Raw genomic sequence first — 14,508 nt, 5'->3', positions numbered from 1 at the left:
ATATTGCATCCCTTGTTCAAAACAGTGCTTGTTTTCTTTGATGATATCATTTTCTATAGCAAATCCAAGGATGAGCATTGGAAGCATATGAGAGAGGTCTTTGACACATTACAAAGACACACACTCTTTGCCAAGATGACGAAGCGTTCTTTCATGGATGATGAAGTTGAATACTTAGGTCATGTTGTGGGAAAAGAAGGGATTAGAGTGGACCCCAATAAGATAAAATGTGTTAAAGAATGGTCTACTCCTACGAATGCAACATCTTTGAGAGGATTCATTGGGTCATCATCCTTCTATAAAAGGTTCATCAAGAATTATGCTCATCTGGCTGCTCCATTGACGGATAGACTAAAAAATGAGGCTTTCTTTTGGGACTCCATCACCTATACAAGTTTCAATGAGCTGAAATCTCTTCTAATTTCAGCACCCATCCTTGTATGCCCAGATTTCTCTAAGGAGTTTATCATATGTGTAGATGCTAGTGGAAGAGGAATTGGGGCTGTTTTATATCAAGATCATGGAGACATAGCTTATGCGAGCTGAAAGCTTGATGGCAAGGAGCATCATTACATGTTTATAAGCAAGAGATGTTATTAATATTGTATGCTATCAAAAAGTGGCATCATTACATCTATGGCAGTCATTTCAAGGTCAAAAGTGATCATCGGGTGTTGAAATACTTCCTTTCACAACCAAATTTATCTCCCAAGCAATGAATATGGTTAGCTACTCTTTAAGGATATGACTTTGAGATATCTTATGTGGTTGGAAAAGATAATGTGGTGGTGGATGCCTTATCAAGAATGTGGGCATGTTCCATCTCTACCATTTCAACCGTGCATAAGGATTGGATTCATGACATTCAAGAGGAGTATTTGCTTGATGAGAAAGCATCAAAGATGATGAAGGAATTTTAGCAAGGCAAAAGAGAAGAGTACCCAAGTTTCCAATGGCACAACAATCTTTTATGGTATCGTGGTAGAGTATTCTTGACACCACAATCTTCTTTCAAAGACCGTATCTTGCATGAGATGCACTCTTCACATTTAGAGGGACACCATGGGTTGTTCAAAACATTTGAAAATATCCATAAGAGTTTCTATTGGAAGGGCATTTGGAGGGATGTTAAGGATTATGTTATGCAATGTCTTCCGTGTCAACAAAATAAAGACTCCTCTCTTCTATGCGGTGATTTACTTCAGCCACTTCCTATTCCTCAAGGCAAATGGACTGATATTACAATGGATTTTATTGTGGGATTACCTACAATAAAGCGCGATTGGAATAGAATTTATGTGGTGGGGAACCGGTTGACTAAATCAACTCATTTCATTCCTACCAAGGCTCAATTTACAGCAAAGCAAATGACTAAATAGTTCATTGAATGTATTTTTAAGCTTCATGGTATGCCATTGAAAATAGTATCCGATCATGATACTAAGTTCATGGGAAGTTTTTGGAGGAGTTTATTCACTTCTATGGGAATAATTTCGACTCTTAGCACGACATATCATCCTCAAGCCGATGGCCAAACAGAGTGTGTCAATAAATGGTTGGAAGTCTATCTTCATCATTTTTTCCATGATACACAAGCTCTGTGGGATCATTGGTTACATCTTATTGAGTTCTATTATAATAACACTCATTATATGAGCATTGGTATGTTGCCATTTCAAGCACTTTAGGGATACAAAGTGCAAATACCTTCAGCTCTTTTTCATGAAGATGTGAATCCACAAGCCAAGGCTAAAGTTGAGAAAATGGAAGCTCTTTTACATAAATGCAAGGAAAACATTAGGAAGGCATAATATATTATGAAGGCTTATGCTGATGAAAAGAGGATACCTTTGGAGTTTGAAGAAGGAGATTGGATATTTCTCAAAGTGCCTAAATCTAGGTATGCTTCTCTCAAAGGTGGTCATAATAAGTTGGATATTTCTCTCAAAGGTATGCTTCTCTCAAAGGTGGTCATAATAAGTTGGCTCATCATTACTATGGGCCTTATCAAATCCTCAAAAGAGTTGGTGAGCTTGCATACAAGCTTGATTTTCCTTCTTCAATAAGGATTCATTCTACCTTCCATGTTCCCAACTTAAGAAATATGTGGGTCCAGCCATAAAGGTTTTAGAGGAGTTGCCTCCCATAGATGAAGATGATCTTATCACTTATGACCTTGAAAAGGTTATTGGCAAAAGAGAAAAGGTTTTAAGGAACCGTTTACTGTTGGAATAACATATTAAATGGCAAGGTTTGCCCATGGAGGAATCTACTTGGAAAGCATCATCATATCTTGATTCTTTTCCATGGCTTTTGTAGGAAACAAAGTAATATCTGAACAAGACACTTTGTTGTATTAAATTTTTGCCATGAAAATAATTTCCCTACGATCATCAAAATTGGATTTTTATGGCATGGCTGGATACTAGGGATTGTCCTCTACATCTATAGCTCATACATGGTGATTGGCAAGTTATGGCCATTCTTGTGCAACAACTTGTTTTGGATAGTTTCCAGCAATCAATTCAAATTTCATACTTGTACTTCATTGACATATGAGATGCTCTTTAGTTTGGAGTTTTATTACAACATGGATTCATCACTTACAAAGCTATCCTTGTAATCTTTCCTTGTAAATTGTCCCAATTCTAGCTTTGAGGGCAAAGCTCTTTTAGGCTGGGATGGCTTGTAATAAAGGATGAATGCCTTAGTCTAGAGTAGGCTAGGGCTAAGTATAAAAGGTGGAGATGTAATATGTGAATCACATTTTTTTCCATTATACAACATTACTTGTTTGAGGTCTCAACCTTCCACCATCTAAGAGGATAAATACTCTTGGTCACCATAGCTTGGGGTGCATACCATGCTGCAGCCACTCATCATTTGATTCTCAACCAACATTGGTAATATCATTTCATGCCTAGCCACCTTGGCTATGGTTGCTTGGCATTTTATGTCTATTTCTTGTATATTCAGTTTAATGGCTTGTTGTGGAAATTAGCTTCTTTACACATTAGGGTATGAATGCCATGAATTTGTGAAGGATGATGGTTGCCCCTCACTCTAGATTGTTCTCCCCTTTCAAAAGTGTGCATAACTAGCTGAGACTTCTCTTTGCTTGGATGGGGAAGATTACCAACAAAGGGAATTGCATGGGAGTCTTCCAATAGTTTGAGGTTCCCTTTGTGGCTTGCTTCCAATTTCCTTTATGGCTGAGATGAGTTCTTGGAATAAAGATTTGTTGCTTTGCTGCAGAGATTTCTTGGTTTACTTGTGCCATTCCTTGCAAAAAACCTTGATTCATATGTGTTAAGCCTTCATTCAAAGTCTTCAAATCTTTAGAAAGGCCTTCATTGACATGTCCCAACTCTTTTGACAATAAAAAATAATCATTCCCTACATGCTCTTCATGTATGTCATGTTGTCGTTGTGTGCTATAAGCAATCCCAATGCTTAATTATTCATCTATTTGATCAAAATTATGGGCTTTATTTGTATAATTCTGATCCTCTTGAAAGTCCATGACACCATCATTCAATGCCATAGTAATGGGATCTTTCTTCTTATTCTTGGCCATTAGGAGACAATGATGTAGTAGTAGACAGTTTGTCACTTAATCCCTTGTTTCTCTCAGAATATGGCACCCATCCCAATGATTAATAGCTCTATGGGGATCTTATTATATGGAGATATACCAGATTTCAAAATATATGGACTTGGGTTGGATACTTTGAGTGAAACAATGTCAAACATTGTCCCCCTATATGTTGTCTAGGTGTTGTCTCAACGTACCTAGTGTCAGAAAATTAGCAATAACTTGAGCTCCTGATATCGAATAGCCAAAATTTTTGATTCCAATCAAAGATTAGGATCCCCTCTTCAAATAGCTATCAAGTTCCTAATTTGGATTAGGATAGAATTTTCTTTGATTGAATCTTCAGGTCTGAATAGGAATTTCTTGCACCCTGTCCACCACCTGTAAGTATCTTGTTTGACCTTTTAGGATTACCCAGAGTGGAAGAAACCCTTGTAAACCAATGTAGCAACTATAAGAGGGTTGTGGGGCACTTGCAGGGCTCAAGGATAACTTGTAGATTGGTATATACATGCTGTTTGATGTGTAAAAAACTTTGTCCAACACCTGTAGGTATCCTAAAAATAGGAGATGCCTTGCACCTCTTCCAATGGACCTTCAACCACTTATGGAACCATGAATATGGATGACCAATGTTGTACTAGTTCCAAACTTTGATAATGGGGAATGTATCTACACCTAAATTTGAAAATTGCATGGGCTCCAAGACAAGAGGGGTGTGCAAAGTTCCACCTCAAGCTGGGTTGTGCACCCCTTCAGTGTCTTAATCGGGAAGGGAGGGTCACCTGTCTTTTGTCTTCCCGACTCAAGTGGCATCCAATTTTTCCTTGCAGAAACCAACATGGCAAGTACATTCTAATGGCTAATCAAACAAGGATGCTATGCATTGACTCAAAAAGCCTTTAAATGATTTAATGAAAATCAAGTGGGTATTGGAAAATGACTGAATTGAAAGGGCTATGGATAGGGTATTACCCTTTTATAGTGATTCACTGCTTTTACAATATTCCCACTTACCATTTTCATCATTATTTCACTCCTATAGTGTCAATCTTCAATCATCCACCAACAAAAATCCAAGTCAAGTAGGCAGTGAGTAGCATTTATGCAATCAATTAAGCATCAACATTTGAATGGGCAGGAAAGAAATTCATCAAGCAATCATAATCAATCCTAGGCTGAATTCTACATGCCCTTCAATGGGAATTAAGAGGTTCTATTACTCTCAATCTCTCTTATAAACAATGGGATTGGTTCAACAATTGGATGAAAAGAGAGATTAAGCTGAAAGCAATAGAATTACCTCTTTAATGTTGATGAAGAGTAGTAGATGAATCCAACCAATCAGCATTCAGCATAAACCACCATCAATAGACCAAGATTTTAGATCATAAAAATAACTTCAAGAAAGCTTTGTCCAATATGATTGCTCCCATGTAATCTTCAGCTCTCCCGATCAATAAGATTGATCCAATGCAATTAAAAAAAGCCAATGATTTGATAGAAGTCGACAGTAGATTGTTGGAGAAGATCCTTTGAACTTTGAAGAGTATATATTCTTGTTAGAATCAAAGATTCCATGAGTTTTCAGACATTGCCATGTTCAAGAGGTTGAAAATGCCTTCAATCTTGAAGAAATTCTTCAATGTAAGCCCAATCTTTAAGAAATACCTTCAATTGAACCTTCTCGGGGTTATAGACAACAAAAGCCCCATGAATTAAAGCCTTAATGAAGCAAGATTTGATGAAGATTGATGGCTACCCTGCTTTTCCCCAATTTGAGATAAAGAAAATGCTTCAATCTTGCTTGGAAGCTCCAATGTTTGCTCAATGTCGGTCTAATGCTCCTTGATGTAGATGCTTGCCCTTGCTATTAGGAAGCTAGGAGAAGTCAAGAAGAGGCCAATCTTCAAGAAATTGCAAGATTCTTTATGGTGTCCAATTTTAGCCATAGCTAGGATTGTGAAGGAAGCTTTAGGGCTGAAGGAAGTGAAATATCAAGTAAGAGATGCCTAATACTTTAGGTTAGGGTTGCATTTGACCATGGAAGAGAGGACATAGCTTCAGAATGAGGAAGTGAGCTAATCAAGATTATCAATAGGAGGCTGAAAACTGGCACAAACTATCTTGGAGATTCTCTTACATCACGTGGTGATTATCTTGCTGCAGATCCATCAAATAGATAGTCCATTTGTTGCCCAGGGTATCATGAATCATCTCTAGTAGGTGGCTTGAAGAGAGATGATCATGGCAAAGAGAAATGAGCAAAGATCTCCATGGCAATTTTCAGCAAGAAGCTTGGAAAGAGGAAATAGAAGCTTGTTCCAAAAAATAACCATGGTTTAATCTCTCTAAACCTTGTTTAGGCTTTAGTTAAGTCCATGATCCTTCAAAATGGCCCAAAATTGACCACATACCACCAAAATGACCATGAATTCTCCATTGTTTCTTTAGACATTCTTCAAGACCATCAAATTTAGTCATGGTTTACTGTAGATACCTTAACTAGTCACGGTTTTAATTGAATCAAATCCAGTGACTAATTTTTGTCCTCTAGTTACTCTGTGCCTAGACTCTAACAAGATTCACCATGAAAATGACCTTCCCATTGCATCAAAAATTGTACTCCGATACCAATGTAAATAAGCTAATTCCCACTATAGGCCATTAAACTAAAAAAATACAAGAAATAGACATAAAATGCTAAGAGACCATAGCCAAGGTGTCTAGGCATGAAATCATATTACCAATTTTGGTTGCAGCATGGTATGCACCCCAAGCTATGGTGGCCAAGAGTATTCACCCTCTTAGATGGTGGGAGGTTGAGACCTCAAACATGTAATGTTTGTAAAATGAAAAAAAGATACTTCACATGTTACATCTCCACCTTTTATACTTAACCCTAGCCTACCCTAGACTAAGGCATTTATGCTTTATTACAGTTGCTGGGGTAGCCACGTGGCTTTTTGAGTTTGTATACAAGCTATGTTGGGAGGTGTGTTGGAGGGATTTATGGAACTGGAAGGCCCTTGAGTTGGGAATGAGCCCGGGTGTTGGAGGGATTTACGGAACTGAAAGGCCCTTTTGTTAGATATGATCCCTGGTGTTGGAGTGATTTATGGGCCTATTGAAAGGATTTATGGAATTGAAAGGCCCTTGCATTAGATATGATCCCTGGTGCTGGAGGGATTTATGGACCTATTGGAGGGATTTATGGAACTAAAAGGCCCTTGCGTTGGATATGATCCCTGGTGCTGGAGGGATTTATGGACCTGTTGGAGGGATTTATGGAATTGAAAGGCCCTTTTGTTGGATGTGATCCCTGGTATTGAAGGGATTTATGGACCTTTTGGCGGGATTTGTGGAATTGAAAGGCCCTTGAGTTTGGAATGAGCACTGGTCTTGCAGGGATTTATGGATGTGAAAGGCCCTGATACGAACCCTGGTGGAAAGTGTGCTGGAGGGATTTATGCCTTTAGAATTGAAAATAAAGTTGGATGAATCCCTCCTTGAAGAGAGGCGGATGGGCGGATCTTTCTTTGAAATTGAATATTGTGTTGGATGGATTTGTTGCATGGCCCTTTGTGGTTTCCTTCTCTTGTTTTGACAGATGATTTTTTATGCCAAGAAGCGCTTAAAAATAGCCAAAAATTACAAATATCAGGGAAAAAATAGACTTCGTCAAAAGCGGTGATGGCAATCAGTACGATTTCAAGGGGCAAGTCCCTAAAGTGCTAGTGCTTATTTTCAAGGAAATCAAACGGTGGCGGATGGCTGAGCTGGAGTTTTCCTAGATGGAAAATGATGTCAAGAATCCAATGCAAGTCTCGAATCTCCATTCCGAGGTCGTTTGATTCCCCATTTAATCCCCACAAGGTTCAAGGTTGTGAGGCGGTTATTGGATCTTGAAGTTGAGAAGAGCATGATAGGGCCTAGCTTTGTAGATTTTGACGTCACGAAACCACCCCTCCAGACAAATCTCGAATCCGATGTCGATTGCCCTTCCAAAAGCGAAAAAACCACTTGCCGAAAGTGTGAAAGCAAAAGGCATGAACTAGATAATTTGATTAAGAGCTTAAAAGCTCTTAACAAAGAGCTTAACAACCAAGATAGACACAAAATGAAACGTTGGGGGGGCGTCAGTTTTTTGCACCCCATTTTTCCCCATTCTTCATCATTTTCTGATCGGTGGAGGATGTGAAGACAAGGGCATCTTCATACATAGTATAATGAGGGTTATAGATTATAGGGAAGTTGTAGTGGCCATGGACATTGGAGTCAAAATCCACTCCCACCCTTCAAGGGTAAGGCATAAAGGTTGGGTCATTCCACTCAAAGGGTTGAGTGTTGCAAAAGGCTATCCAAGTGTGCAGGTTGGAGTCACAGGCCCTCCTCCATTTAGGTTGACATTCGTAGTCAGCCATAGGGCCATAGACCCAGGCCACAAACTATGGCACTTCAAAAACCTTATTCTACCAAAACTCGGCATCTTCAGTGGCCCATAAGGTGGGGATTTTCTTGCTCTCATCCATCCATTTCTATTTGAGCCTACTTCTGATGTTAATTACCTCCTCCACTACCTTGATGGGCAAGATCCTACGCAAGGTGGTGGGGAACTAGAAGTTAAAATCGAAGGGGTTCCTGGACATTTCTTACCTCTTCTAGATTACAAGGTTGGCGTGGAAGCTTGTTGGGGCATTGTCCTCACATGATGGGATAGGTTCCTGGGGTGCCCTCACTTCCTTGGCGTTCCATTTTCTCCTTGTCTCCTTCACCATTTGTTTTCTTTTTTCCCTCAGTGCCACCTTTCTTTCTGTAGAGGTGTCTATGTGTTGCTGATGTTCACACCACAAGGAAGGACGTGGTGGGACAAGCTCTTCTTCATGTGGTCCCATTTCAAAGTTTGCATCCACCTCTCTTTCCTGGATTTGCTCTTGCGGCTCTCCTTCGATGAACCTGAGTGCACCACTTCCTGCGAGATTAGGCCTGCCAATAGGAGATAATGGCATTGCTCTTCCAATTTGAGTCACCTTACCCCCACCTTATGGTTCACCATTAGCATTCCTAAGACATTTTCTTGCTGGAAGATAAGCAAGAGTTGATCATGCTTTTATGGAAAGAAGAACATGCTTTAAGCATCACAAGGGAATTTTTCTTCGAGTAGTTTTATTCATTTCCAAAATTTTATGACACTTTTCCTTGATGTCACCTTACTTCACCTTGCCCCCTTCCCCCTTGGGAATGAGAAGAATCCTTCCTAGGATTAGACATTGGAGAGACAAGACATTTGAGCATAGTATGGTGCTATCTACTTTTGCATGAGCCAATCATAGAAATCAGGGTTGTATTCCAAGTGGACATGACAATTGAGATTACGAGGACTAATGCAAACTTAGGTAATGTAAGTTAGGACATTGGTTAGAAAATCACTTGAGTTGATGTGGCTAGCCACATGTAGCTCCTCTTACATAAGGATGAAATCAATGTAAGGATGGGCCAAGACCTGGTCATCTAAGTGTTTGTTTGGGGTGATGGCCAAGACCCTGAAAGTGGTTGGTGCTATGTAAGTCGAGTCATACTCGGTTGTTTTGATGGCATTGCATTGCTTAGCATTAGTCATTATTTGGCAACCTTATTTCTCCCATTGGAGACGTAGGTTACACCATTTGTGTAAGAACAATGAGTCAAAGTTAGCGAGGCAAGTGAATTCCTCAAGCTCAATGGATGACGCAGGACTTTGGGGCTTGCAGTATGATGTGATTAGTCGTCTAATGAACATGTGCTCTTTTGAGATTTTTCCATTATCGATCAACTCCTTTGAAACATTGGGGGATGTTGCTGCCATGAATTTGTATTATTCCGAAGTGCAAGATAAGAAACAAACCTCAGTGGCAAGGGGTTCATCAAGCAAGCCGAGGTCAAGTCTTTCATAGCTCCTAGAAAATGTTGTAAAGGAGTTATCCAAGAGCTTGATGTAGGTCACCAAGTCATCTCTCGTATTCTCAGCAAGGTCCTTGGTGACCGTTAGGAACAAACGTTGCTCCTAGGAAGGCCTAAGACATGCTGGTGGTTGTGGTGGAATTGGGCTAGACAATGGTGGTTCTAGTGGCAGTCGAATTGAGAGTGGTGTGTCTAAGGGTAGCTCCGTAGTCTGATTTGTGTGTCCAGTGCTACTTTGGGGTACTAAGGGTGGCTCCAATGACACAGATGGTGGGTTGTCTTCTTCTTGGTGGGCAGCCCTAGGGTGCCATGATCTCCAGACTTAGATGATTTTGGGGTATCACACAATTGTTTGGGTTGATAGATTGGTTGGGGTTTTTTTACCACAACCGTTGCGGGTTCTGTAATCTTTGCCACTCAGGTCTTTTGGTTGTTCACTGCCTTAGTAGGAGTGTGGCTTCCCACAGATGGGGTGGCTAGTGATGGTCGCGGTTAGACTATGCTTCTAGAATCTCTCTTCTTGGGCACCCATATCCAGGTGTTGCCTTCATAGTATCCTTGGGCTCGCAACAGATCTTTGGGGATCCATTGCGGCTTGATTGTGCACTTACATTAAAAGCGTCAGGTCAGTCTCTTAAGTTTTGAATGATAGTTGTTAGCTTTGTGGGGATGTCGTTGTTGGCTATGAGTAGGTCCTTTTCGGTGTGTTGGCACCCATTTAAGCGTGGGCTCTATGACTTTGGGGATGTCCTTAGTTGGTGGTGGTTTTGTAGTCTGGGTGGGTTGTGATGACTCACGACCCCTCTCTTGTTGAGATATTGAGCTCCACTCGTGATATGCCAGGGTGACCATTGTGTATTTATGTCACCGACTTGTCAGTTGCAGACGCGGTTGGTACACCGCCCATGAATAATAGCTACATGATAGCTATCCTTGTCTACTCTAGTTCGTGGCTCAGTTAGTATGCCACCTTAGTTAGTTGAGTTTGGTTTGAGATCCATATATAGGGTTCTTCTATTTCTTTGTACTAGAGTTCTTTTGGCTTACACAACTAAGAAGAGGAAAACTGTTTTCAGCCTCCACCCTTGTGTGTATTTCCCCATTGTGCAAGCAAGAAAGCTTCAAGCAAGACTCCTTCCTTCTCTCCCACAATCTTGACATGGTATCAGAGCCTTGTTCGTGGTAAGGAGCTCAAGAAAGCAAGCCAAGCTCACGGTGTTCTGGTAAGAGGAGCAGTGTTGCTTTCATTTTCTGTTTTGGGAGCAGATCTCTGCAGGTAGCACAGTCGAAAATTGCAAGAGTGCATTGTCTCAGGTCAAGACGTCCTTCGCGGTGAAGCAAGAGGGCAGTATATGCTGCAGGAAAAGGCCTTTAGCCCTTGGCGACCTTGTTTTTTTTATTTGAGGCCATTTCGGGGCCTGTTTTGGAGGCGGAAGTTTTCTGCACGCACTCAGGAAAAGGCCCAATTTTATGCTGTGCAGCCACTGTTCTACAGGTCGGTGAAAAGTTACTGTAGAAATTGCATCATATGCTTGTGCGCAGAGACATTGGGAGTTACAGAATCATCCCTGTTGCCTGTTGATGCAAAATCGTCACTAGAAAGTGACTGTGTGGTCAAATACCACTTTCGTCAGTTTTGCAAATTTGCCTTTGTGAGGCTGAAGCTGTGTTCTTTGCAGTGACAGAATTTTTTGCAGAGTTCTATAATGGCGTCTGATTCTCTCTCAAAGATTGTCACTGAAAAGCTTGACAAGAACAACTTCCAAGCATCGAAGTTTAGAATGACGAATTTCCTTATGGGAAAAGGATATTGGGAATTTGTTGCAGGAAATGAAGAAGAACCAGTTCTTCCTGATGTTCCCAATCAACAGCAAATGCAGGCATTTAAAGCATGGCATGAGAGAGCCAGGAAAGTTATGTACTGGCTGTCTATCAGCATTTCAAACTCTATGATTGTGCATATTCAAGATGCAAGTACGCCAAAGGAGGCATGGGACACTTTGTCAAAAATGTATAGCACAAATACGCAAGCCAGGAAAATGCAGCTCAAGCAAGAGTTGCATAATGTGCAAAGAGAAAGTATGAGCATCAATGACTACCACATGAAGGTGAAGAAGATTGCAGATGCACTTGCTTCCATTGGGTCGCCAATGAAAGATGATGATTTAGTTTTTGTGACCTTGAATGGTCTAGGAAAGGATTATGCACAATTTCGGACATCCATTTCAGTTCGTGAAAGATTTCCTGATTTTGAGGAGTTGATTGCTCTTCTAATTTCTAAGGAACAGAGAAATGGTGGTGCATCTTCTTCGGGAGGAACTTCAAAAGAAGTTGTTTTCTACTCAAATGCTGGAAGAGGTAGAGGCAGAGGTAGAGGAGGCCGATTTGGAGGCCATGGCAGAAATCAGAATATGCAGCAAACTCAAGAAAACCAATCCTATGGAGGAGGACGTGGTAACTCTAGAGGCATAGGGAGCCAAAGAGGTCGTGGTGGATGGCAAAGAGGCCAAAATGCAAACAGTAATGTTGAATGCTACTACTGTGGTAAAATGGGTCATATGGCTAAAGACTGCTATAAAAAGCAGAATAACATGATGAATGGAAAACTGCAACAAGGGAATTATGCATCTTCTAGTAGACAGGGTGATGACAGAAATGAGCACTTGTTTATGGTGCAGCACATGAACAATTCTGTGACAAGTGCAGAAGAAAGCAACGATGTATGGTATGTTGACTCAGGTGCATCAAACCACATGACAGGTCATGGAGAATGGATGGAGGATGCAAGAAAAATGGAAAAACCAGGATTTGTGGAGACTGGTGATGATACTGCACATCCTATTGTGCAGATTGGAAAAATTCCTTTGTCTATGCAGGATGGGAAAAAGAAATACCTGTCTGATGTATTTCATGTCCCGAATATCACCAAGAATCTGGATTCTGTTGGTCAAATGGTTGAGCAGGGCTTGCAGGTCAGATTTAATCCTCATGGATGCTTTGTTGAGGATATGAAAAATAAAGGTCGCTTGATAGCAAAAGGAAAGAAGAAGGGCAGAATGTTTACATTGGATGTAGACATGTCTGAATTGAGTGCATCAATGTTTGCACATGGGACCAGTGTAGTTGCAGATATTGATATCTGGCATTAATGCATTGGTCATGTTAATGTACAACGACTTAAATCAATGCAGACCCAAAATATTGTTGCAGGATTGCCCAAATTCAAGGTTGCAAAAATGCATAAGGTATGTGAAGCCTGTCAGTTTGGAAAACAGGCAAGGAAACCATTTCCTAGACATGTTCAAGAGAGTAAGAAGCCATTGGAATTAATCCACTCTGATGTGTGGACTACTAAAGCTGCATCTCTTGGAGGCTGTCATTATTTTGTCACTTTTATTGATGACTATAGCAGGAAAGTTTGGGTGTATTTTATGAAAAAGAAAAGTGAAGTTTTTGGGCATTTCAAAACTCTTAAAGCAATGGTTGAAAAAGAAACAGGCCTGCAGATAAAATGCCTAAGGTCAGATGGAGGGGGAGAGTACCTCTCAAATGAGTTTGCAAGGTTCCTGCAGGAGCATGGCATAAAGAAACAATATTCATGCAGTCATACCCCACAACAAAATGGAATTGTAGAAAGGAAAAACAGGCATATTGGAGAGGTATCTCGTGCCATGCTCAATGAAAAAGACTTGCCAGATTTTTATTGGGCTGAAACAGTTGCTACAGCAATCTACATAATGAACATGACTCCCACTGCAGCAATACATGGAATGACTCCAGAGGAGAGGTATACTGGTAGGAAACTAGATATTTCTCATTTGAAAATTTTTTGTTGCATTGCCTATGTACATGTGCCAGATGAGTTGAGATCCAAGTTGGATCCAAAAGCTAAGAAGTGCACCTTTATTGGTTACTCTCTGCAGCAAAAAGGGTATAGATGCTATAACCCTTCTACTCGTAAGTTTACAGTTTTGTTTTTTATGAGATGAGTAGCTGGTATAAACCAGTAAATGTGATTGATGATGTAGATGCACAAAATGGTAATGCTACACAGAATTCACAGCAGCAGTCACAAAATATTAGTGGACCTGGAGCGTCCTCTAGTAGTGGTTTACATTCTTCGCCATGGACAGGCAGATTGAGATCAGGAGAATCTTCTCAAAGCAATGCAGATAGTGGTATGCAGGTATCACGAAAAGGAAAAGAGAAGGTTGATTAGCCCATGTTTGATGTGAATGCAGGTCACTCTTATGTGGATGGTGAATCCAGTGGCTCAGAACAGAGCATTGATGATGAGTTGGGTATTCCTTCTATTGTTACACCTGGAGTAAGGAAGACCAGGGATGTTTTGAGAGCACCTGGGAGTGAACCTACTTTGTGCAGGTCTACGAGAGCTAGGTATCCTGTGGATAGGCTGAAATATGATGGATTTACAGCCATTCACTATGCATATATGGTCAAAATGATACAGGAACCAGAACCCACTTCTTTTGAGCAAGCCATGGGAAAAGAAAAATGGGAGAAAGCCATGGATGAAGAAATGGATGCCTTGGAAGCAAATGCTACATGGAAATTGGTACCTTTGCCTCAAGGTAAAAATGCAATTGGCTGTAAGTGGGTTTATAAGGTGAAGCACAATGCAGATGGTTCTGTGAACAGATACAAGGAAAGATTAGTAGTCAAGGGGTATGCACAAACATATGGCATTGACTATGAAGAAACATTCAGTTCGGTTGCAAGGATGGCAACCGTAAGAGCAGTCATTGCTATGGCTGCATCAAAGGGATGGTCTTTACATCAGATGGATGTAAAGAATGCCTTCTTGCATGGTGATTTGCAAGAAGAGGTCTATATGGAGCAGCCACCAGGTTATGTGCATGCTGTTCATCCTGAGTTTGTTTGCAGGTTGAAGAAAGCCTTGTATGGCTTGAAGCAAGCACCTAGAGCATGGTCTGACAAGATAGGACAGTATC

Source organism: Lygodium microphyllum, chromosome 6 (genome assembly GCF_053477565.2).
Source record: "Lygodium microphyllum isolate KBCC chromosome 6, Lygodium_microphyllum_v1.1.10, whole genome shotgun sequence".
Classification (NCBI taxonomy): Eukaryota; Viridiplantae; Streptophyta; class Polypodiopsida; order Schizaeales; family Lygodiaceae; genus Lygodium; species Lygodium microphyllum.
Note: the sequence above shows the minus strand (reverse complement) of the source record.